We start from the raw sequence: 26,037 nt of genomic DNA, 5'->3' as shown, positions 1-26,037 counted from the left end.
CACTGAACTTGGGTGTCTGATTATTGTCTCCGCACCACACAAATTAAAGGTGCGGGGTAAACAGAAGTGTTGCTAAATAGTTTAAATGCTTTAATAAGAACAACAAGCTAATAATTCCATGGCGTCAAGCAGTCATTTGACAGGAAGCTTACAACTGTTTTGTACAAGCCCCCCATGTCTCAAGTAACCTTTTGTGCTCAAAATACTTTTCTCTGGATGGACGGAGATGTAGGGAGGGGATTATTGATAGAGTAGGATGGCTCTGACTTGAAATGGCAGAGACCATCATAGGATTGAGCCCTAATCCTAGGATTAGTAGGATTGGGAGTTGGACTCTGACGATGGAGTGGTATGGACTTGTAGCCTTGGCGATAGACACAAAGTGCTGGAGTAACTCAGCGGATCAGGCAGCATCCCTGGGGAAAATGGATGGGTGACCTTCCAGGTCAGGACTCTTCTCCAGACTTCAGCATTGAGGATTAGGGTCTTCGAGATCAGACGATATTGGACAATGTGTAATTCAAGGTCCTGGGTCAGCAAGAGGTTGGATGAAAGGGAACATTGGGGAAGCTATCGAAAGGAGAAGCTGTCTGGAAAATGATGGAAGCTTTGCCAGAAACTCCTAACACTGTACCATGAAGGGTCTGGCCCACCATCTGGTCTCCTCCATTAGGAGGTCAGGTGCACACCACAAGAATTTTGCACACGAGCCAACAAAATATACCTGACATGAGCACAGAGATCCAGAATTAAATTCCTTGAAGTGCGTTACCAGATTGTGATTGACTTTAGTTCCACTACACATAAAAATCATTGTACTATGTGCTAGAATTCAATAACAAAGAGCCACACTCATGGAAGGAGCCAGCTTAGTTGCATGCCACAGTAGAACTTGATGTGCCTGACCCAAATATTGATCTAGTTGCATCTCTCAGATGCTGACGCCGTAATTTCGGATCTTCACCTTTCGTGACCTTTATTAAAATTATGTTAAATAATTTTCTCGCATTTCTTTAACCACCAAGAGACCGCCTGCATATTGTAATGTTGCTCAATGTTAACTATTGATTGAAGTCATATTGGGTGACAATGTGCTCTGTAATTTAAATCTGCTGCTGTTTGTGTTGAAAGGAATAAATCAGCAGGTTTTCGAGGTACAAGATACACTATTTGGTTCCCTGGAACCAGTCAGGGCGTTCTGATGGTTCTGTTCAGAAGGAAGAGACGCCTTCCCTCCTTTCATTTGTTTCAGAAATCTCTGCAGCAGTTCCTCTTTTAGATGTGGTCAGGTTGCTAAAGGGCACAGTGAGTCGGTGTTGATAGTGTTATCAGTGTGCACCGATCGACAGCGCCAAAGGTGCTAATCAGTCACACCTCCCAGCGATGCCGTCACATGTGAGTGGAAGGAGCCTCCTAGTCAGAGTTGGTTAGCTGCTTGCTAATTACCTTGGCTTGGATACAAGGGTTTCAGGGCAGGATTCTGTGAGTCACTTCCTGTGCTTGTTGGGCCCCTATTCTTGCCTCAGTTCTGTCAGAGCAGTCAGTCTTCAGCCTGCCTGCCTGCCTTGCAGACTGTATGTTAGAAGCCCCAACCACTTCACAAGAGGAGAGAGCACAGTGAACGGCTCAAGCATTTACCTTCACAGGGAGCACTTTGATCAGTGACCTGAATTCACTGCTGATACTGTTGGTAAGTGTCCAATTTTTTTTTTTTACTCTTTGAAATCTCCAGTCTACTGTAACCGCTGCTCGTGCTTGTTGTCTGTAAATAGCAGACTGGAAGCTCTCTGGAGCTGCGTGCCTTTGCAATGTTTCTCTCGTCTGCTGAATGCCCTGCAGAATACCTTGCTACAGGGTGGCCTTCTGCTTGTGTGAAGTCATTGGAATTACTGGTGGTTTAAAGCAGGGGAAGAAAGAAACTTAACAGCTCACATTTTGCTTTAGCTTCCAACGTCTCCCTGACGACATGGGGAATGTAAAGTTTACAACTTCAATCAAAGAGCAGCCTCTCCTTTTCGAATGGGTCAGGCTCCTGACCACTGCAATTACCCAATACTCCTACAGGGCAAGTGGTCACGAATGAAGTAAAATACTATTAACAGACACACAAATCTCCAACACCATCTAGCCTGGAGACTGGAGAACGAAGCTGCTGGGTTTTTTTAATGGGGAATACAACCACAGTCTGACTTTGCTCTGGTCCAAAGAGCCATGCTTCCAGTTCTACCCCCGAATCACCCACTGGGTAATAAGGAAGGTTTGAAGCTTTGAAGCTTGCCTGCTGAATGTGAAGCAATACACATCAGCTTTCAACAAAACGCAGGCTGAGTCCTGAAAGTGCTGTCCTTCCCAGCTCCCGTTATCTCGTGTCCTGTATTAGATTACCAGTCCTGGAGCTTCCCTTGTCTTGTGAGAGCCAAAAGGCAGAGGCAGCAGATGCTTCTGCAGGAGGTCAGGAAGTGGAGCCTGAAGCTGGTCGTTCTGACCTCAAACAACAATCAGCTCCCTACAATCACAATATAATTTTTTCCTATAAATTTGTGGGTTTGAATAAATGTGAATTTCAGATGCATTGCCTTCCAGGTTAACTGTCAACTGCATAACTCTCAAGGTTTCAGATGGGCAGACAATTAATTGCAGTTTTGAATGAAAGCAGATTCCCCTGATCATTTAAAGATGGAGTTAAACTGAGATGCTGGATTGTACTCGTCAAAATAAGGGCAATACCATGTGGTCTTACTTTCCTGAGGCAGGGCTTGCTCTTTGTAACAGATTATAATTTGCAAACTGAAGCTCTTTTCACAGTTCTCAGACAACATTTCAAATATTCGTTGCGGTTTCAAATGAGATTTATTTGCTTTCAAAGCAGGGTGATTTATATGATAATAGATATGGAGGAACATTCCTCAGTCCCTCCAAGTATTTCAGACATCACTGTTTGTGGTAGTGGGGAGGGGGTGAGGGGTGGTGTTGCTGTTGATGTGGTAGGAGACTGATGAAGCATGGGTTTACGTAAGCTTCCCTTGGGCGCCGTGTTAACGCAGACATTAGCTGTGAGTGAGTGAAAACTGCATTAAAGGAGTGGACCTTGATGCTGATGCATTAACCAGTGCTCTGCTAGAAATGATTAAACCACTAATGTCAAGCTGCCGTAAAACAAGGGTCACAGTATCACAATTCATGAACAAATAAAGAAACAATCACTCTTGGATATTGGTAATAATATTAACAGCACCACCAAAAATAACTGCTTTATTGCCTAAAACAGTTTGAGAAATTTTCAGTTTTACAATTGAAATATCATTATTATATACTATAACAAAATGCAGGTAAGCACAGATAAGCAGGAAAGAAAAACTTCAGTTTGTTACTTTTGCTAATTTTAATCTGTCTTTCCATGGGATATATTTGACCTTGTTGGTATCTCGCTCATGTGGCGAATGGTGTCGGTGAACATAGGAGTTGAGTGCAGGTCGGCCCCAGTTTATGGCAGGGTTCCATTTCTGAGACCTGTTCGTAGCCAGGTCAGTTCGCAAGTCGGAAATGCAGCCGCAAACTGAGTTCCTGCTCAGCAGAAATGCCCTGAGCCCCGCCGTAGCTGTCAAAGGCATCCTCCCAATCTCCCAAACGCTCACTCGTATGTATGGGTTATATGCAAGTTTAGTTTAGTTTAGAGATACAGCATGAAAACAGGCCCTTCAGCCCACTTAATCCATGCAGACCATCTATCACCCGTTCACACAAGTTCCATGTTATTGCTCTTTCTCATCCACTCCTTACACACTAGGGGCAATTTACAGAGGCCATTTAATGTACAAATTCACACGTCTTGGCGAAACCTACACGGTTACAGGGAAAATGTACCAACTGCACACAGACGGCACTCCTGGTCAGCATCGAACCCAGGACTCTGGTGCTTTAAAAGCAGCAACTCTACCACAGCACTGTGGAGGAGGGGAAGCTAAAGCCCTGCTGAAAGATGTCCTCACTTGTGTTTATGTTGCAGTCGGGTGGTGGTGTGGGGCCGAATGGATCACTTTCTCATCTCTAGCCTGTGGTCACTGCAATGAATAGTGACATTCCCTCTGACTGTATTCTCGGGGTAAGTCGCTCAGCACAGTTTGGGGACCTTCTTGACCATTCTGTTTGACCTTCTGTTTGACCATTGAATCATTGGAAGGTGATTCTTTTTGCTGGCTGAGGATCCAAGCACCACAAATATCCAGCAGCCAACGCTGAAGTTACAGCCAACCAAGTTACTAAATACAGCATGTGTTAACTAATTTTGTGGCTCTGGGCTGGATGTGATTTGCAAAAAAAAAAAAAAAGAAACAACGTATTAACCTCAAATAAAAACGGTCAGTAGTTCACTTTTCATATGTGAATGTGAATTTCTTTACGAGCGCCTAACTTATGCACAGCCTGTATATACGATGGAGCATTTTGGAGACCAGTGGGACGGATTTGCCGGCTGCTGCAGGCATCTCTGCCGTGGGAGAACTCGATATGCGGCCGCATTTCAGAGTTATGAACAGCTCACAGGGTGGGGACTCTCCTGTAACCTGGGGAGGAGCTGTTGACAAACTGAGTTAACAGTTCAACTTAATGACTTTTCATCAGAGGGTGATAAGCAAAAGGACATGAAATGTTAACTTTGCTCTTTTTCCTCAGATGCTGCCTGATCTGCTGAGTACCTCCAGCAATATCTGCAATCTCCTGCTATTTTAACATTTGCACTGCCTTGCATCACACCAAGATAGCACACAATAAGCACACACATCCAAAGATATTTTTGTTACGTTGTTCAGCTTTCATTCTGAACAGAACATGAATTTGTTCAAAACATACTTTGCAAGTGTCCCAAGAAGCTGCTCGGGGCCACAGCAAGGAGTTCAAGATTATGACAAGGGGCCTACTGTAATCTTATTACCAGGGCTGTCAATTGTTATGCACCCCTGAATCAACTTTGTGCAGACTCTCTCTGGAAGCTAATAACCTCACCACTTCAAACTATTTAAGCTCTTGCTGGTAATCCCTTTGTTAAAATGGCTTCATAGGATTTGATGCAGAAATAACATTTTTACAAAAACAATAATTACTTGTAATTCTCAAGTCACTTTTATGAAAAAAAAAGTTGGGATTAAAATGATATTCATTGACATGTCTTTATGTGGCTTAAATCTTTCTTAATGTGCCCAGGACATATAAAAATGCCCATGGAAGCACTGATTAAAGATGTTGTTTCTGTTGTCCTTTTACATTTTAGTGTTGCGGGGAAGATGTCATTTTGGCAGTTTGGTGAATAAACTATTCCAGAATTATGTCCTTACAGTCAGTCATGTGTCCTGCTAAAATACGTCCCTGATATATGCTTTCTCAGAAGACTAACAGTACCTGAGCAAGCCTTGCATTTTAATTGTTTGTATTGGAACAAACTTCTAAAACTCCTGCTGTGCAAGTGTTACTTGGTGATTAAGAGGTGACTTTGAACAGCCTGAGATCTCTGTTTGTTCAGGGAGATTTTTTTTAATCACTCTTTTTAGTCTCTTTTGTTCTTGGATGTTGTCGAATGAAAATATTAAACCAATGCTCTTTCATGCCTTCTAACTTACTTGAACCTAAGAATCCCACAGGTCCCTTTTCCTTTCACACCAACTCAACCCGAATAATGGGCGTGAAAGTCAGCTCTTGACAATGTCCTGGGAACTCTGTGTACTGATGGGGTCTGGCTGTAGGTGGGTGGCAAATTTGCCCACCCACATACTAATGGTTGCTGCGATAGGAGAGCTACCTTGCTTTTAATCTGTTTCCCTGTATTCCATATTTCATATTTCCAAATTCATATTGCCAAATTACAGAATCAGGTCGCTATCAGGTGGCACCTTTGGGTGGCATCATGGCGCAGCGGTAGAGTTGCTGCCTTACAGCGCCAGAGACCCGGGTTCCATCCTGACCACGGGTGCTGTCTGTATGGAGTTTGTACGTTCTCCCCGTGACCTGCGGGGGCTTCTCTGAGAGCTCCAGTTTCCTCCCCTCACTCCAAAGCCAAACCGGTTTGTAGGCTAATTGGCTTGGTAAAATGGTAAATTGTCCATGGTATATAGAGGATAGTATTAGTATGCGGGGATCACTGGCTGGCCGGACATTGGGCAGAAGGGCCTCTGTGCTGGATCTCTAAACTAAACCAATCAATAGGAGGCTCCATTCTCTAGCAGTTCTGTGATCTTTATTCTGAATAGCAGATCAACATTTCACTATTGTTCAAAGCAGGGGCTAACCATTGGATGAATAAAGGTGCTGCAACAAATAATTAAATGCCAGACCCCAGGGGAATGGGAGAATAGACCCTCAAGTGGAAGCTCCAAGTCGACTTCATTCTGAGTCATAAATTCTGGTGAGGTCACTCACACATGTGGCTTTCATTATGGAACAGGTGCAGGCTTAAGGTGATGGTTCCTCGTAAATCTCACTTGTCTGCCTCTAGCCTTTAATGTACACAGGAGAGCAGAGGCTGGGTTTTTTTATGATAGGTGGAAGGTTAAGGAATGCTCCTGTTGAAACCTGACCCACATACAGTACATGTCATTTGTGGGCATGCAACTGCTAATCCCTCCCCTCCTTCATTTACAGAGAGATTCAGTGTGTCGGGATGAAGTGTGCTGGGCATGAATTCCAGTTTACTGGCCCAAGTGGCTGCTGTCCAGTGCTGGGCTTCATGCCAATCGGACTTTAAAGTCTTTGTAGTCTAATCCACTTCACAAAGTCATTCTGGTATTGCGTATGGAATTACAAAACGATGGCAGCATGGACATTAGTTAAAGGCACTTACTGCATTATTGACCTTGCCTGTTAAAGGCCTAGAGCTAAGTGGAAGAGGTCTACTGATAGTACAATTGGTTAAGTCATTCAATTACACAGATTTGAAGGTCCCCGATTCGGCCATATTGGCTTGTATTATCTGTGACAGTTTTAAGCATAAAACAAAGAGTTTGGGGGGAAAAAGAACAAACATCTCGAGGAGAGTGGAGAGGGACAATTTCTGCACAAGGCTTTTATATAATGAATGTAAGAAGGACTGTGTTCATCCAACATGAAGCTGCAGGAACTGCAGAAGGCCCTGAAGCTGCATTTGGGACCACCTCCCCCCTCTGATAGTTTTGTAACATACCTTAAAATCATGGGAATGCCACAAGAAGGCACAAGTTTATAAAGTTAGCTATTTCTAAACTATTCAGAAATTGCTTTTGGCAAGTTTTTGTTTTATTCTTGATGTGTCCCTGACTCTGTTTTATAATGTTCAGCTGCAGAATCTCTTTACCAGATCATGTCTCTCCAGGTCTCAAATAACTGACTCTTGCTTTCTGATCAGGACCAAAATGTGGGCCTTGGGTCTGGCTTAATGAAAGATTCTTGGCAGGAGAGCATATGTTATTTGAATGTTTGCTTACAATCGACAGATCTTCACTGGTAACAGCTTATGCAAAGCAGTTATACTGTATGTTACTGTAAAGAGCTATCAAGTTAAGAGGCACTTGACTCTCAATGGAAAGGTTGTTCAAGGTCACCAAGTCAATCTCCCTCACTCTCCGCCTTGTAGTTAGATCTAGCAAGACTTTCAAGAGGACACCTTCATTTGCAAAAGAGTAAAGCGTGTGTCTGATCTATTGTGCTTGTAAAATTATGCAACTCAAATTTCTTCACAGTTAATATTTATTTTTCTCTTCATACTGTCGTCGAGCCATTTGGATAGCAGTATGGATCATAATATGTGTAGGAAGGAACTGCAGATGCTGGTTTACACTGAAGATGGACAACAAAATGCTAGAATAACACAGCATCTCTGGAGAAAAGGAATAGGAGATCAAAAATGATCAAAACCCGTCTTCAGACTTCATAACAGTTTGTTGTTGCTTCATTCAAATGATGGTGGGTGATTTCGGGGAAAGGAACATTTATAGATAGCTAATCCCATTTCATGGGCAGTTTTTTTTTTAGATTAAGTTGTTGAAATGGCACCCATGGACATTACTTCACACCAATTTTAAATGCCTGATACCAATAGCATAAAAATCGGATGTTCTAATTAAATTAGATTGGGTAAAACGCCTATATTTTTAATGGCAAAATCTAGACATTTTGTTACATATATATGGTTTAATTTCATGTAACAAAATGTCCAGATTTTGCCATTTAAAAATGGCCGATCTAACCCAATTTAATTAGAACATCGAATTTTTATGTTATTGGTATCAAGCAATTAAATTGGTGCAATGTAATTCTTACAGTATGTGTGTCATTTTAACAAAAGCTGTTTGAGTCTGTGCTAAAACACTGAACTGAGTGTTCGCAACATGATTGCAATCAAATGTGTGTGGGATGGAGAAAAGATGACATGGACTTTTTATAAGATCCCACACACATTTGTGTGTGTTGGCCACAGCTTTGTGGACAGGGGTGTAATATCTTCGTACTTGAAGCATCTCCAGCTCAAAGATTCTCTTTGAAATTATTTATACACCTGGAGCTCTAACTGAATTTCTGGAGTTAAAACTCAACATGGAGCATATATTACCAACACCAGGTGTACAGTATATGACAGTTAAGCATTCTTGACTCTTGACTCTTATTCGGCAAAACTGGGCGTGTTATTAAGTGTAATCTAATCCTAGATGTTTGCAAACTGCTCAAAGCTTGTAATTTAAGGTTTACAATATGATCTGGGCTTCTCTTTGGCTGAAAAACCTTTAGCTCACTTGCAGGTACATATTAGTACAACACAAATAGAAATGGTAAGATTTTCAATGAGACTTTGGCATGGCAATGTGAAATGGTGACTCAAAAAACACTCCCAACTATCCCACTTTTTGGCTGAATGCCAGTTTATAAAATGCTTCAAAATAAACGCAATACCTGTTCCACTGACTTATGCAACATATACTTCATGAGTGATAGGTATTGTATGTGCGGTTTGTGTGATATGTGCAGTGTGCACTCCATTAGATTAGATGTGGGTGCGGTATGTACTGCACTGTAATGAATGGCTTGTTGGGACTTGGTAGGCAGTACATCATTCGAGTTTTTTGAATTAATCTTCCCATTGGCCTTGACTATATATGGACCTATGATGAGGTTGGAATGTTCTCCTGATGGCTCGATTACTAATGATGGTGTGTCACTGATCCACACTGACCAGAAGGGTCACAATTGATTTAACTAAACCAGTGGACTTGTGCGTAAGAGGGAGCTTAGAGAGCTCTAAATTAATCAGTCTGGCCACTCCCTCCCATATCACAGTTCCTGCTAAAAAAAGTGTTTGTGCTGACGATCACATTAGCACTTTGGGTTCAACTGTGACAGCCATATGATTGTCCCATCAATACCAAAAATAGGAATGTTCTTCACTTTCCCTGTTGCCCTTTCCAGAGGTATGACCTTTGAGCAGCAGTGAGAAATTGAGCTGGAATTTTAGGTATTGGAAGCCAATCCATTAAAATTGGTTACAGCACTGATCGACATTGCTGGAGTAATTCAGCGGGTCAGGCAGCGTCTCCAGAGAAAAATGATGGGCGACGTTTCAGGACGGAACTCTCCTTCAGACTCCAACATCACCCATTGGTAGACACAAAATACTGGAGTAACACACACAGGAATGGGTGACGTTTCGGGTCAAGACCCTAGTTACTCCAGCATTTGGTGTCTTTCTTCAAACATCACCCATCCCTTTTCTCCAGGGATGCTGCATGAACATGCTGAATTATTCCAGAGTATGAAGAAGGGTTTCGGCCTGAAACATTGCCTATTTCCTTCTCTCCATAGATGCTGCTTCACGCGCTGAGTTTCTCCAGCACTTTTGGCTACCTTTGAATTATTCCAGCATTTGTGTCTTATCATCGATATAACCCAGCATCTGCGGTTCCATTTATTGGTCTGTTGCCAACACCTGAGAATATAAGATATAGAAAGATGTATATGTTATTTTCCCACTTGGACTCGTGCAATGGAGAGGGTGCAGAGGAGATTTACCAGGACATGGCCTGGAATTAGATCATTGCTATTATAAGGAGTCTGGATAGTCTGGTTGGTTTCCCATGGAACAGAGGAGGCTTAGAGCTGACCTGATAAAGACACATAAAATAATGAGGGGGTTAGCTGGGCCAAAAAGTAAAATTCATTTCCCATGGTCATGGACATAGATTTAAGATGAGAAGTAGAAGTTTTCGAGGGGTTCCATGCAGGGTTATTTTCACATAGAGGGTGGCTGGAGTCTGGAATCCAGTGCTTTAACGTATGTTATTGGCAGATACTCTCAGGATAGTTAAGAAGCATCTGGACAAAAACTTGAATCTGGAAGACCTAGAAGGCTACTGTTTAACATGGATAAATGGGATTCATACAACTAGACACAATGGACAGCATGAACTCTGTGGGCCAAAGGGCCTGGTTCTGTGCTGTAGGGCCCTTATCACCCGACGACAGTGACCGTTCGATAAATTCAGTTTTTTTTTGTTTTGTTTTTTTGCTTCAGTGTCACTTTCCTGTAATAACCTCACATCTTGTTTCCTTTAATATCCAGAACCTATTGATCTCTCCGTGAATTTACTCAGTGACTATGAGTCATGTTGCAGACAAATCATTAGGCAATTTAGTCTGTGCTAGCTCTTTGTAGTTCAACCTAATCAGCATGGGCGGAAATCCTGGGGAGGCGGGCACAACCCCCGTGTTTTGAGAGGTGGGGGACACTCCCCCCCCCCCCCCCCCCCCAAGTTTTGTAATCCGGACTTCATCAGCCACTTTCTAAGGGCTGATTCGGCCTGTTTGTGGGACCTTTCAGCGTTGCGTCGAGGCTCCAGATGTTGAAACCCCCGTAGTCAGGATCAAACCCGGGTCTCCAACGCTGCAAATGCTGTAAGGCAACATCTCCACAGCGGTGCTACCATGCCATCCATCACTCAGAAAAACCCTGCTTGTCTACAGTGGCTCATTGCCCTTTGTGGAACTTAGCTCTGGGTAGAGAAACAGTTGAATTTCTTCATTGCAGCAGTGACTATAAGTCCACCTAATGGTCTATGAGGCACTTTAACATATCCTGTGGATGGCAAAAGGTGTTCTTTCTTCCCAGTTCATGCTTAAATAAATTGGTAGAAATAGTTCACAAGATTGTAATAAAAACAGAAAAAGCTATTGATACTCGTTAGATCATCCAGCATCTGTGGAGAGAAAAACAGACCTAATGTTTCAGGTCCATGACCTTTCATCAGTAATATAGAAAAGTAAGAAAACAACTGTGTTTATTGTATCAGGGGAGGAATTGCAAAGTTATTTAAATGACACAAATTATACTAATACCATCCAAGAGAGGGAATTGAATGCTAGTTAATTACAGATAATCAGCCTGATGGAATTATAGGGTCATATCGCATGAAGCCTTTAGCTCCAAGTTGTCCATGTCAACCAGGATAACCCTCTAAGCCAGTCTCATTTGCCCAATTTGGCCCATATTCTTCTAAATCTTTCCTTTCCATGTACCTATCCAAGTGTCTTATAAATGTCCCTGCCCTTAACTGCCTCCCCTGACGGCTCGTTCCATACACGTACTACCTTGGAGTCATAGAGTGATACAGAGTTGAAACAGGCCCTTTGTTTCAACTTGCCCACACCGGCCAACATGTCCCAGCTGCACTAGTCCCACCTGCCTGCGCTTGGTCCACATCATTCCAAATTTATCCTATCCATGTAAATGACCTGTAACCTGTCCTATCCTTCTGAGTGAGAAGGTTGCTCACTCGGGTTTATTTTGTAACAGGAGAAAATAAATGGTTGTTTTTTCTTGTGTTTAATTCATGTGTTAGGGTGTATCTGAGATGTATGTTCCAGCTGCAATACTGTGGTAGATTGGCAGCTTACTCATCCTACACAACCCCAAAGGTGACTAATGGAAGGTTATCCACTGTCAGCAATTAAAATGCAATTATTTCATTAGTGATATGTTGGATGGTATTGTGAAGGGGTGACAGTAATGCTGAGATACGGTTGGAAACTGTTCATTGTTGGAAGACTCTTGAATGTGATAATGAATTTCACATGATCACACATCAAACTGACAAGAAGAAATTAATGTACAAGGATAAATTCTGTTCCTATGATCTGTGCAAGTGGGATGCTTGTGGTTTTCCACGTGGAATCTGCTGAAAATGTTGAGTATATATATATATATGGATTTGTTCTAGTTTAAAAGCTATTTTAGAATTCCTGGTGGCGAAGGAAAAACGATTTCAACCAAAAAAGGACACGGAGTGCTGGAGTAACTTAGCGGGTCAGGCAGCATGTCTGGAGAACATTGTTAGGTGACATTTCAGGTCAGGACCCTTCTTCAGAGTGACTGTGGTTGGTGGGGTCGGGGAGGGGGTGGTAGAAGAAAGGAGAGACAGGTAAAAGGCTGAGACAAGTGAGGGGAGGTTTTGATAGCCAATAGTAGGCAAAGGCCAGCGATGAAATGACAGAAAGTATAAAACAAAAGGATTGAAGAGTTGCATATTGTGAAGCTAGATAAAGGAATATGAGGGGAGGGGGAGCGGAGATATAGGTGGAGGGGGAGGGGAGACATAGGTGGAAGCCAGCCGGGGCACACAGGAGATGCGGGGAGGGGAACCATTGGGAGGTGGGTTAGAGGGAAGGGAGAAGGCAAGGGTTATGTAGTTGCCTAAATTTGGAGAATTCAATGTTCTTACCTTTGAGTTGTAAACTACCCGGGTGGAATATGTGATGATGTTACTCTGGTTTGCATGGGGTTGCCAACTTTCTCAGTCCCAAATAAGGGACAAAAGGTCAAAGTAAGGGACAAATTCCCGACACCAATTTGTTGACTGACTCGAACAAGTTAGATTTATCTGCTAGATTTTCCCTTTATAGGTATCAGAAGACCAGTGTCATCAAAATTAGTGTGGGTGAGGAGAATGTGATACCCGAGGCAGATAATGTTTCGATAATTGAATGAACAGAGCATAGAACATGGAACACAGGAGTATAGCACAGGAACAGACCCTTTGGTCTGAAGAAGGGTCTTGACCCAAAACGTCACCCATTCCTTCTCTCCAATGATGCTACCTGTCTCGCTGAGTTGCTCCAGCTTTTTGTGTCTATCTTTGGTCCACAATGTCCACGATGAAGATGTTACCAAGTCAAACTAATCCATGAAGTGATTCATATCCCTCCATTTGCTGCAGAGTCATGTGTCTATCCAAAGCCCCTTAAATTATATTTGCATATCTGCCTCTACCACCATATGGCAGCATTTGTCAGGTACCCTTCACTCTCTGTAAAAAAATAACTTGTCCTACGCATCTCCTTTGCCCCTCACCTTAAAGCTATGCCCTCTTCTTTGACATTTCCACCCTGGGGGGAAAAAAAAGTTCTGACTGTCTATCCTATCTATGCATCTGTTAATTTTATATACTTCTATCATGTCTGCACTTGGCCCTTGATACTTCAGAGATTGGAAAAGCAAAATCTGCCTCACTTTGTACTGGACTAACTCGACGGGTCTCTGGAGAAAGGGAATAGTTGACGTTTCATATCTGAACTTTTTTTCAGGCTCAAAACGTCACCTATTCCTTTTCTCCAGAGATGCTGCCTGACCCACTGAGTTATTCCAGCACCTAGTGCCTATCTTTGGTATAAGCCAGCATCTGCAGTTCCTTCCTACACATCCTACCTCATTTTTATTTGTTTTTTTGAAATTGCTATTTTACATTGCTGGTGTAAGTTTGTGTGAGTCTAATTAACAAAGGAATCGCTTATTGTATGCGGTGACAAAATAGGTTTATTATCAAGCCTTGAAATGGCAATGTGGCGAGACTGATTGTGTCGATTCTCTCAGACTGTGTCTGGCATCAGGCCCGACACTGTCTAACCACTGGTAATATCAGGTTACAGACATAATTTTAAGTTGGTTGTCAGTTACAGGATCAAAGATCAGGCACTTACTTTGGAGGTTGTGTGTTGTCCTCTGTGTAATTTTGAGACACTGAAACAAAGAGGTTTTCTCAGGAGTAGCCTGGAGGCTGAGGTTTGATGATTTGTTGCCGTCTGTTTTTATTCCTTAATGTTGCTCCATTTCAAAACTTGTAACATGTAAAGACTACATTCCCTGGCTCTGATGTACATGGGGTAATTTTCAACTGTATTCCCAACGTGGTAACCTGTTTGAAAGCACCTGTACACTTTAAAAAATCTATACGTTTCATCCCATTGATGTCAATGGATTAAGAATTCAACATGTTTGCATTAATTAGTCGGCTGATAATGGCATCATACTGTGCAACGGCCATCAAGACGTTGCTAGTTCTCTAATCTCTGAAAATCAAAAAATATTCAAATGCTGGAAAGCTGAAATAACCAGCTGTTATCAGGCAACGGAACCATTCTATCACCAACTAGAGAGTAGGCACAAAATGCTGGAGTAACTCAGCGGGACAGGCAGCCTATCTGGAGAGAAGGAATGGGTGACGTTTCGGGTCAAGACCCTTCTTCAGACTCGTCCAGCATGAAGAAGGGTCTTTACCGGAAACGCCACCCATTCCTTCTCCCCAGGGAAGCTGCCTGTCCCGCTGAGTTACTCCAGCATTTTGTGTCAACCTTCGATTTAAATCCGCATCTGCAGTTCTTTCGTACTCATCAATTAGAGAGTGATCCGGAGCTACCATCAACCTCATTGGAGACCCTCGAACTATCTTTAATTGGACTTTTCTGGACTTTGACTTGCACGGAACATTATTTCCTTTATTCGATATCTGTACACTGTGGACGGCTCGATTGTAATCATTTGTGGTCTTTTCACTGACTGGATAGTACGGAACACACACCTCGGTGCCAATAAACAAAACAATGGGAAGAGAAGTAGAGGGTAAAAACCAGAAATGTTCAATCTTTTCCTTTCTTCACAGATGCTGCCTAACTTGCTGAGAATTACAGGCATTTTCTCTGTTTCTTGGCCATTCTCTGGTAATGGCTGAGATAATATAAATTTTAAGTTATGATTAATTCCTGAAGGCTTGACCACCATCTTTGATGGAAAAATTGTTGCTCTTAGAGTCAGATAAAAGAAGAATCAAACTGGGTTTTATTGGTGGCTGAGGTCACCTGGCCATTGATGCCTAATATCTAGGTCTACACATGCAGGATACCTTTACCTGTCCTTGTCTAGAAGAGGTGTTAAAGAAGGAACTGTCTGAAGGAAGTCTGAAGAAGGGTTTCGGCCCGAAACGTTGCCTATCTTCTTCGTTCCATAGATGCTGCTGCACCCGCTGAGTTTCTCCAGCATTTTTGTGTACCTTGTCTAGAAGACCCTCTGCTGAAGGGTCTCCCCAGAATCCAAGTTGAAATTTATCATAGTCGGGTATATTGATTTTTGATTTGCTGTCTGAAATTTTAAAAACGTATTACCATTCTGAAGAAAGACCGCAGACAAAGTACTCAGTCTCAGGAAATATAGGGCGGCACGGTGGCGCCAAGGTAGAGTTGCTGCCTTACAGAGCCAGAGATCCAGGTTCGAGCCTGCCTACAGGTGCTGTCTGTATGGAGTTTGTACGTTTTCTTCATGACCTCGTGGGTTTTCCCCGAGTGCTCCGATTTCCTCCCACATTCCAAAGTTGCTGGGTGTATGGCACAATCTGCCAGAGGAGGTAGTTGAAGCTGGGACTATCCCATCGTTTATGAAACAGTTAGACATGTACATGGATAGGACGGGTTTGGATGGATATGGACCAAGCGCAGGCAAGTGGGACTAGTACAGCTGGGACATTGTTGGCCACCGTGGGCAAGTTGGGCTGAAGGGCCTATTTCCATACTGTATCATATCACTCTATGACTCTATAACAGACAGGTTTGTAGATCAATTGGGTTCACTCCAAATTGTGCCTTGTGTGCTAGTGTAACGGGGATTACTGGTCGGCACGGGCTCGGTGTTACCGAAGGACCTGTTTCCGCGCTGTCTCTCTAAACTGAACTAATATCTTAAGATGTTGTCACAAGAAAAGATGGGTGAAATTTGAGGGCAAGATGACAGACATGTGTACAAACTCTGTCATGTCTTAATTCACTGGATCTAATTTATTTTTCAAAATTGAATTTGAACATTGAAGTAAATTCATGCTCTTGACATTTTGGGATGCAGTCTCAGTCACTGGAATTCAATTTGAAAACACTTTGAAAGCTGATGTCTCCCTGCTGCCTCCTCTGGACAATGGGAATAGCTGCAAAATAACTCATAAAGTTATACTTAGTTCAAGTGGTGATTAAGGCTCATTGTGGCGCACGCTCGCAGGAGCAAAAGGTTTTGTTTCTTGAGATTTTTTTGTGATTGTTTTCTTATGATGCATATTTAAAACAATGTTTGCATCTGCTACACGTGTGATGCAGTAACAGAAGCGTGTTGTGCTCTATTTGGGGAAATGCTGTTCCATTGCTGTCAATGGAACCAAATTTCTGGAGTGGTGTACAATGCCCTAACTCCCTTGGATCAGGCATGTAATGCAAACAATGACACATTTTGGGGGAAGTTAAAGTTACTGCACATTTGTTTGCTTCCTGTTTTCTTATCAGTGAATCTTTGTGACTGGAGATTCACTTTATAGGTGGATGTAAATAGCCAATAACACTATTGTGGAGCCAATAACTCTCCTCAGTCAACCTCTTTTAAAAAAAAAAAATGTATCTGACAGGCACCTTGTTGAACTAGCTTCAGCTGATGCACTTTCCAATTTTACATATATAATTGGACTTCACTGGTGGGAAAGTCCTTTAGGACATTCTGAGGCCAAAAAAGATGCTCTAGATAAACAGACCGTAATGATATTGACATTTTTGTTCTTTAGTTTGGAGATACAGCATGGAAGCAGGCCCTTCGGTCCACCGAGTCCATGCCGACCAGCGATCGCCTTGCCTTACACTTTCACTCTCCCAACACCCTAGGGATAATTTACAATTTTACCAAAGCCATTTAACCTACAAATCTGTACGTCATGGGAGTGTGGAAGGAAACCTGAGCACCCGGATCAATGGGGTGATGCAGAGTTCTCCTGGACTTTCCTTGGGTCCTTTGAGTGAAAAGGGTAAAATATTATGGGTCACATTGAGGGAGAGGGAAGGTTATTGGTTGACCTACCAGTGCATTCATTGAGTTGGTGTTGTTTTTGCCTGCTATATATTTCTAGCAGTCTCTCACAGAAAGTCTTTGATTGTCCTTTTCAGTCATTGCAACTGTTCACTGCTTCAATGCTATGTGGCTGAACAACAATGTAAGTTTAGAACTTTCCCTGTCTTTCGGGGATTATTCTGTAGACCAAGGCACCCTTGTAATATGATGTTCTTTAACGAGGGCCATAAAACCTCGCTGCCAGTCTGTGGGATGAAGAACAGCTGCGGGATCTGACCTGCAAAGTTGAGATGCGCTGAAGTGTTGGATAAATACAATTAAACATGTTGCGTCTATATTTCAAAGAGTTATGGTATCAGGAGCTTTGGAAATAAAACTTTTACAATTCATGATTTATCACTGAGCGGGTGTGGAATTTGAGCATTTACGACATCATGGGTAGCAGCCAAGAAATTTAAAAGGGGAGAGCTCTGTTGGATATTGTCATCTTCGGCAAGTGATATTGTCGTGTCAGTAACTCGAAGTACACTGAAACAGACAGCCCTCCCAGAACATCATTTGAGTATTCTATTCTTGTAAAAATTAATGTGTACTTTCCATGTATTTTTCTGAAGCCTATTCAAAAATAAATCATTCACACACATAACAATGCATTAATGGGCAGCCTGTCGGTAAGAAACTGCCTTGAAGTGGTTGAGGAAAGGGAGCTATTAGGGCAGAGGAGAGGGATATGAGGGCAAGGAAGACCCTTCCTGCCTGTAAAGTACAGGATGTCATTCCACCACAGTCTTGCACTGTAGCACCCCCAGCTTTACACCGGCGAGCAAGGGCAGACTTCCACTCCGTCCCTTGGACATTTGGAGAAGTGTCGCTGAGTTCTAACACTCTTGGAGATGACTGAGAGTAGGCTCCCACAGACGCCTCGACGCCCAGTCAGTGCCCAAGTGGTAAACCTGCATTAAGTCGGTTTCATCACCTGCGGGCACGTCCACATCGCAACAACCATCAATTAGCCCGAAAACGCTATGCTGAATTCCAGCCTTCAAACAGGTGTTTCTTAATCAGACTGCACCCATTTAGGGTTTTAAAAAAAAAATAAGCACCAGTTAAGAAAAATTCATAACTGAAATGATGGTGTTATGAAGAGCTTTACTCGCACAATAAAGGATGACATTGACAAGTTAAACTTCTACAAAAGGTAATAAAGTGCTGGAGTAACTCAGCGGGTCAGGCAGCATCTCTGGAGAACATGGATAGGCGACGTTTCGGGTAAAATTGAGATACAATCAGAGAATAAGCAAATGAAGTAAAGAAATCAAGTATGTGTCGAGCTCTCTGGGAATGTGTGTGTGAAATAAATAATTGGTTCAGGAGTCTGATAGATGTGAAGAAGAAGCGGTCCTTAAGTCTGGACGGCTGAGTTTTCAAGCTCCTGAAACTTCACCCAGAAGGTAGAAAGGAAAAGTGAATGGCCAGGGGGTGGCAGGCATCCTTGAGGATATTTCCGGCCTTCCTGCTGTAATGCACCATGAAGGTGAACTGAATGGAAGGATGTGACAAGACTGATAGACTGAGCTGTGTTCCCTATTATCTGCTTGAGATCTATTGGTCACCTTTAAGACAGAAGGGATTTTTTGCTGGAGCTGAATAATATTTACTACATTAAATTAAGTAATTGAAATGGACAAAGTAGTGAATATTTGTTTGCAAAATCAATGCTGGGCCATATCCTGAATCTCTTCCCAATCTACAATTCTTTAAGGAAGCTATACTTTTTCAGCTTTAGACTCTTGTGTATCCGATTTTAATGTATCCATCTCTAACCAGTCATGCCTTTAATTACCAATGCCCTTTACACTCGAGATAGCCTCCTAAAATGTCTGGCTCCTCTCCCTCCTTTTTTTTTTCCCCCTTCATGTTTCTCCCTAAATCCTATCTATTTGATCAAACTTTTGGTGACCTGCACTCAAGTATGTTTCAATGCGAATTTCTGTTTGATAAAACTCCTCTGAAGTGCCTCGAGTTATTTTACTATGTTCAAGCAGTTTTGTAGATCCGAACTGTTGTTAACATTGTGTGGTTCAGTTTGAAATTTTCTTGTGATAGCTAGTTATTGAGTCATAGATCGTAAAGAAACAGACTGCCAGTGTGGCGATGAATTTGATATGCATTGGTCTGTCCAATGCCTTTAATAAACTATTCGAGCATGCCATTTTTGCCTGAACAAATTACTGGATAGATTTGAGCGCTCATAACATTTAATGGCCTCTCCTCTCCTCCTAAAGACGCAGATGAATTCAAATAAATGCAAAGGCAGCATGAGTCGCACGCATTACCTCACTCCCAAAACATGCCTTATTGTTGAGAAAATGGAAACTGTGGTTTGTGGTCTGAGCAGAATCATTGCTGTCTGCCCAACCACTACAAATTATCCTTTATCCGATAAGAGTGGTGCTTCCTCTGTCAGAACAGTCACGTAAATTAATTTAAAGGGGATTACAATCAATAACTGCATTTAAACAAAGACAAGCTTTGCACGGCAATTAGGTAACAACCATATGTTTCTAAGTTTAATATTGAACAAGTGAGCAACAAGTGAACCTCGACAAAAAAAAACAGTTCAATGCCCACTACAAGAATCTTATTTCTATGCCTGAATTTATGGCGCATTTGCAAAATAAAACTCCTGACCGTGTAAAAGATATGTGCCAAGGGCTCATGCATACAGGCTGTCTAATTATTACTCAGTATTAATGTCCATCAATCTACCCTGATGAAAGTGAATCTTTGCAGTGGAACTTTCAGAACTAGTTGCAAAGTTTAGTTAAGAGATACAGCACAGAAACAGGCCCTTCGGCCCAACGAGTCCACACCGACCTGCGGTCCCCGCACACTAACCCTATCCTACAGCAACAATTTACAATTTGACCGAAGCCGATTGACTCACAATGAACCTGTACGTCTTTATAGAGTTAACCGGAGGATACCGGAGCACTCGGAGAAAACCCAGGCAGGTCATGGGGAGAACGTACAAACTCCAAACAGTGAAACCTATCATCTGCGATGGTTGGCGTAAACTTGTTGGCCTGTTTTTGTACCGTATGACTCTATTTATGTGGACAACTTCCCATCCATAGAGTGGCAACATAACTGAAATAAACCCATCACATAATAGTGTAGTTAATTTCTTTTGCATAATGGTAACAATGAAAATGAGTCCAGGAAGTAATACTCACACCAGTGCAAAACAACACAATGCGTTTCCACCCATTCATTGCATGAATGAGTGGAAAAAACAGCTCCTCGTCAGCTTGCAATTAATTCATATTTCCTTACTTGCAAGATGTAAAATAGATTAGGCACTTGAAGGTGGTTTGTGGACGTTGGATTGGGGGAAAAATGGGTGAGTTTAACGGGTAATAGAGTGTTCAGCTGTCTGAAGAAGGGTCTCAACCCGAAACGCCACCCATTCCTTCTCTCCAGAGATGCTGCCTGTCCCGCTGAGTTACTCCAGCTTTTTGTGTCTATCTTCAGCTGTTGGCATCTGCTTTACATCTGACAATGCGGTTAGCTGATGTTTGGATATTGTGTCTTATTTAGACCATGAACTTTCAGCCAAAACACCTGCTGTAATTCAATCTAGCATGAGTCACTTTCAACATACAGTCATGGCCCATAATGTTAACTACACAACAGAGATGCACTTCATCCCCTGCGCCATTATCTGCCATTATCTATGGGCCTTGTGACGAATATAAGTAACCTTTGACTTCGTATACCAAGTCAACTCGAGCTGAGTCCGCAGTTATCCATTATTGATTGCTTTTCCACCAGAGTTTTGACCCCTGTTAATTCTCATGAAAAAGCTCAAAGGAGGGAGCTGTCGGTGGTTCAAGCAAGGCTGGGAACTCTCTCTGAATTGTAATTGTAACGGGCAACTGATAATAGGGCATTGAATTCTAGAAAACCTATGGTTCAGCAAAAGACCATAAGGCCTCCTATGTCTTTTCTAGTTGACACTGAGCCCCTGGAGCTAATTCCACTTTTCAACAGTTGATCCCTCGTCCTGCAGTTCGTGACTCTGCAAATGTACAGTTTAAGGTATCAAAAAGTCTTGCTGATTTTAGCAATCAATTCATTGTAAGCCAACGTGGCATTCCATAACTTTGCAATCATGACTTTATACACCACAATTATCAGCGATGGACTTTTAATCCCCACAGCTTTGGCTCAGTCTGCTCTTCATAATATCTCTATATAGTTCAGGCACTCATTTACTGTTGTTTCTATTGGAGCAACTGTACCCGTATAAGGAATTGCCTGTTTTGACTTTGAAGGAGAGGTTTGAAAGAGCCAGTATCGTGTGGAATTTTCCATTAAAAACCAACTTGTGTCGCCTTCTGCCACAACATTATATGGCAGCAATACTTACACACAGCAGTGCGCAGGGAAGTCTATAACCTGTAGCATTAAGGGGGTCGCTGCTTGTGAACTACCAGAAATAGAAGGACAAGTACTTGTTCGGGTTTTTCCCACATGGACTAAGCCGAACTGACCTCAAACATGAGGTGAGTGGTAATGGTACAAGGGCTATCTTTGAAATGCAGACACTTCAAAAACCTTGACACATCAATTAGATTGACTGCCTAGCTTGTTTTCTTTTACACAAAGACAAGCTTTGGCTTCAGATCAGAAAGCCTTACCCAAACATTTAATCTGACAAACAAATGTCCTTCACTGAACCGATGCTGCAGGAAGGTGCTGGTTCAAATAATCTGACTGGAATTTTTAACGATTTGGAAACCTATTGTCTTCACCCCAACACTGCTAACAAAAGCAACAGTGTATTTGTCATTGACTGCAGTTCAGTGTCATTTCAGTGTTTTACAGTCTGCCAACTGTATTTCCATGTTCCCATTACAAATCTGGACCTCACTGCCCTGCTGCTATGTGACATTGTTACAATGGAATTGGCCATTTGCACTGAAAAATGCTGAGAATTCATTAAACATGTTTTTTTAAAGTGATAAAATCATGTTAGATTACACAGACGATCTGACCTGATTCAATTGAATGCTTTTGCAGCAAATCCCTTAGCTTCAGATGACTTTGGCAATGGGCAAGGCTCATTCCCATCGCTCTCCTTCCCTGCAGTGCAGAAATAACCTGTGATCTAGGACCTCACCACAGCCCCATCTATCTCAACACAGGCCCATCTCATCTCACTGAACCACCAAGCCTCACATTTCCATTACCATTTCCCTAATATTTTTTCTTGGTGAAAAAATATAACCTCTTTGTATGTTTAACCCCAGCTATATTCACTTCAGTTGGTTTATAATCCATGTCACTAGTTTGCTGTTTTCAAAGCCTGACATTTGCATGTTTGCATTCATGGGAAAATAATTCAAACTGTTACCACATAAACTCAAGCCAAAAGGCTTATGGATATAGAAACCTTCTCTAAGCAGTTTTGCGGATAATAAAAATAGATATATTTGTTTTGATGTAATGCCTGAATCAACTGTACACGTGGAGATAATATTCCTTTGCAATAAAATTCAATGCATAAAGGCATCTGTTTCATAATAAACCAGGCAACATCCCACAAACATTCACAGATTAATTACCAGTTACTCTTTATACTTACTGGTTTCTCGGTAGTAATGGTTGAGGGCAGAACATTGGGTGGGAACATCAATTGGCTAAAAGCTTGCAGTGCTGATAGTCGATGATGATTGTTCAGAATTAAAGGATGTTATTTTAGGAAGGAGATGAGGACAAATGTTTTTAGTCGGTGGAGAATGTGGAATTATTTGCCACAGTAGGCTGTGGAGGCCAAGTCAGTGGATATTTTTTAAGGCAGAGATAGATAGATTCTTGATTACAGGTGTCGGAGGTTATGGTGAGAAGGAAGAATAATGGGGTTAGAAGGGAGAGATAGATCAGCCATGATTCAATGGTGGAGTAGACTTGATGGGCCGAATGGCTTAATTATATTCCTATATTTTATAACCTATTGATGTGACTGTGATGGAGTAAACTGCCCAATGAAGGGTCCCGATCCGAAACATCACCAATCCATGTCCTCCAGAGAAGCTGCCTGACCCGTTGAGTTACTCCAGCACTTTGTGTTCATTGTGGGATGAACTGTGATGGAGTGACTGGCAGGTTCCTTGAGAGGAATAATGAATGCACGACCTTTAGACTTCAATTCATGCCAGCTCATACTTGATACAGAACACAACGCACTAGAATGTCAATATTTGCCCTATGGTAAACTCACAGGGAGCTAGTTTAATTCAACAACCCCACATTACTGCCAGCCTCCCCTCATCGTTAGACCCCCTACAGTTTGCCTATCGCATTATCCGTTCTACAGAGGATGCCACACCACGCTTCCACAGTGACCATCTGGTCCTAGGCCTCCTCCAGTGTCATTGAGTTAGCTCAAATGCAAATACCATCATCCCACAGAACTGGAGTACTTTCCCTTCAGCAGCTCAACACCACCCTGTGCACTGGATAAGACTTTTCACAGAGGACCGCTCTATGTTCAAGAACACTCTAGCATCCCGCTCTACACCGGCTCCCCTCAAGGCTGTGTGCTCAGCCCGCTGTTGTTCACACTGCTAACACACATGACTGTGCTGCCAGATTCAGGGACAATAAAATCATAAAAGTTCGCGGACGACACTACAGTGGTGGGACTCATCAGTGGAGATGACGAAACAAGGTACAGGGAGGAAGTAGAACAACTGGTGGACTGGTGCGGGCCAAAATAACCTGGAATTGAATGTCGAAAAAACTAAGGAGATGGTTGTCGACTTCAGGAGGGCGCAGCCAGAGTATACACCGCTCAACATTAGTGGCACTGCAGTGGAGAGAGTGGAGAGCATAAAGTTCCTCGGTGTGCAGATAACGGACAACCTCACCTGGTCCAGGAACACCACTGGGACCGTCAAACGGGCCCATCAGCGACTGCACTTCCTGAGGAAACTAAAACAGGCCTCACTCCCCACCAACATCCTCAGGACTTTCTACAGGGGCACGGTGGAGTCTGTACTCACGTACTGCATCAATACGTGGTACTGCACCTGCAACTGCTCGGACAGGAAGGCTCTGCAGAGGGTAGTGAGGGGAGCAGAGAGGATTATTGGCGTCTCCCTACCCTCGGTACAAGAACTGTTCCAGAGCCGCTGTCTGAAGAAAGCACAGAGAATTGCCAAGGACAAACTGCACCCCCTCCACACACACCTGGATCTCTTGCCATCAGGCAAGAGATATCGAAGCATCAAAGCCCGGACTACGAGGCTGCTAAACAGCTTCCTACCACAGGCTGTGAGGCTGCTAAACAGTCACTCTGCACTCACAGTCACTTGACTTGACTCTGCGGCTGGCACGGACACTTTAATAACTGGCACTGGCCACTCAAATCAGCGGCCCCGGACATTTTTTTATGATTGGTTTACTGTTTTTAACATTGTGTTTTTTTACCTGATTTTAACTATTTATTCTGTTCCATCAGGGACTGGATTGTTTTTTTTTTAGTGTTATTATGTGAGAAGTGTTTTAAATTTCATGTGCGAGGCTCCGCTATTCACTGGGAAACGTCTTTTCATTTTGCACTGTACTTGTTGCTTGCAAGATGACAATAAAGGTTGATTGATTGATTGATTGAACAATACCAATATTCATAGAAACACTGTGATCATTCATTATCCAGTTCTAAGGCACACCACTTTCCACTGACCTTTCTGTCCTAGGCCTCCTCCAGTGTCAGAGTGAGCTCAAATGCAAATTGGAGGAACAACAACTCGTATTGGTGAGTTTCATTGTCTGTATAACTCATTATCACCTAGCTCAGAGCCCACAATGGACCTTTTCCTTGATCATTGTTACTTTTTTTGCATATCTTTTATTCAGATGCAACCTGCTGCAATGTCGATGAGCCCTTCTTCACCCACTGCCTAAATACAGCGGCATGTACTGTGATCTGCGCTCAGTCACTTACAATGTGGTGAGCAGACCCCAAATAAATGTAGACATTAAATAGAGATGGAGATACAGCCACAGACTGATAGACAGACAGATAAAGATTGAAATAAATTGTATGGTGGGCCATGTTATTGCGTACCCGATGGGATGATAAAGCTGGTCAGATTGGTGAAATTACAGTAATGGCTGGTTGCTGATTGACTGTAGTGGGGATGCTGCGGCGAAGTTGTGGAGGCCAGATCAATGGACAACTTTAAAGCAGAGCTAGATAAAATCTTGATTAGTACGGGTGCCAGGGGTTAAGGGGATAAAAGGCAGGAGAATGGGGTTAGATCAGCCATGATTGAATGGCGGAGTAGACTTGATGGGCCGAATGGCCCACTTCTGCTCCTATCACTTATGACCATATGAAGTGACTGTGGTGAACTGGTTGGCAGAGTTACTATGGAGAGGTGGCAATTGTGACAGTTTAGTGCTGTGGTGACCAGATAACTGAGGTGGGATGACTGTGGTAAATTGTAATTGCTGGCAGATTAGTAGGGTGGTTGTGGTGAGCTTGGTGTGCTGTGATGACTGCAGCAGTTGTAGACTTTGCTTGACTGTTCGGCTTCATGGGTATGGGTTAACTAGGTGCCTGTGTTCCAGGTTGCCTGTGGCTAGTACAATGGTTAGGGCTGTATGTACTGTATGCTATGCTGGACAATTTGCTTCAACTCCTGCTCATTTATAAGTTTTATAAATTGATAGTTTGATTCTCAAGTTCAAGTTCACATTAATTGCCACCTGCACCGATTAAGGTACAGTGGAATTTGATTTACCATGCAGCTATACAAACAAAAGAGCACAATACAAAATAGAATATAACATGAAGGCAATAACGTTCAGTC

At 42.6% G+C, this 26,037-nt stretch overlaps 1 protein-coding gene across 2 annotated transcripts in view; it reads left to right on the top strand.

The window, feature by feature from the left end:
- The first annotated feature begins 476 nt into the window (after positions 1-476).
- Positions 477-26,037, top strand: part of fhl3a (four and a half LIM domains 3a) — an 88,708-nt gene continuing 63,147 nt past the window's right edge. The window contains exons 1-2 of one of the 2 annotated variants that reach the window (XM_055656202.1): positions 477-1,690; positions 4,007-4,102. The gene's annotated coding sequence lies outside the window, so the exon portion shown is untranslated. The remainder of the gene's footprint in view (positions 1,691-4,006; positions 4,103-26,037) is intronic. The other variant, XM_055656201.1, reaches the window with a different exon arrangement.

Source organism: Leucoraja erinacea, chromosome 26 (genome assembly GCF_028641065.1).
Source record: "Leucoraja erinacea ecotype New England chromosome 26, Leri_hhj_1, whole genome shotgun sequence".
NCBI lineage: Eukaryota > Metazoa > Chordata > Chondrichthyes > Rajiformes > Rajidae > Leucoraja > Leucoraja erinaceus.
The sequence above is the reverse complement of the archived record's forward strand: the minus strand, read 5'-3'. Positions and strand labels throughout refer to the sequence as shown.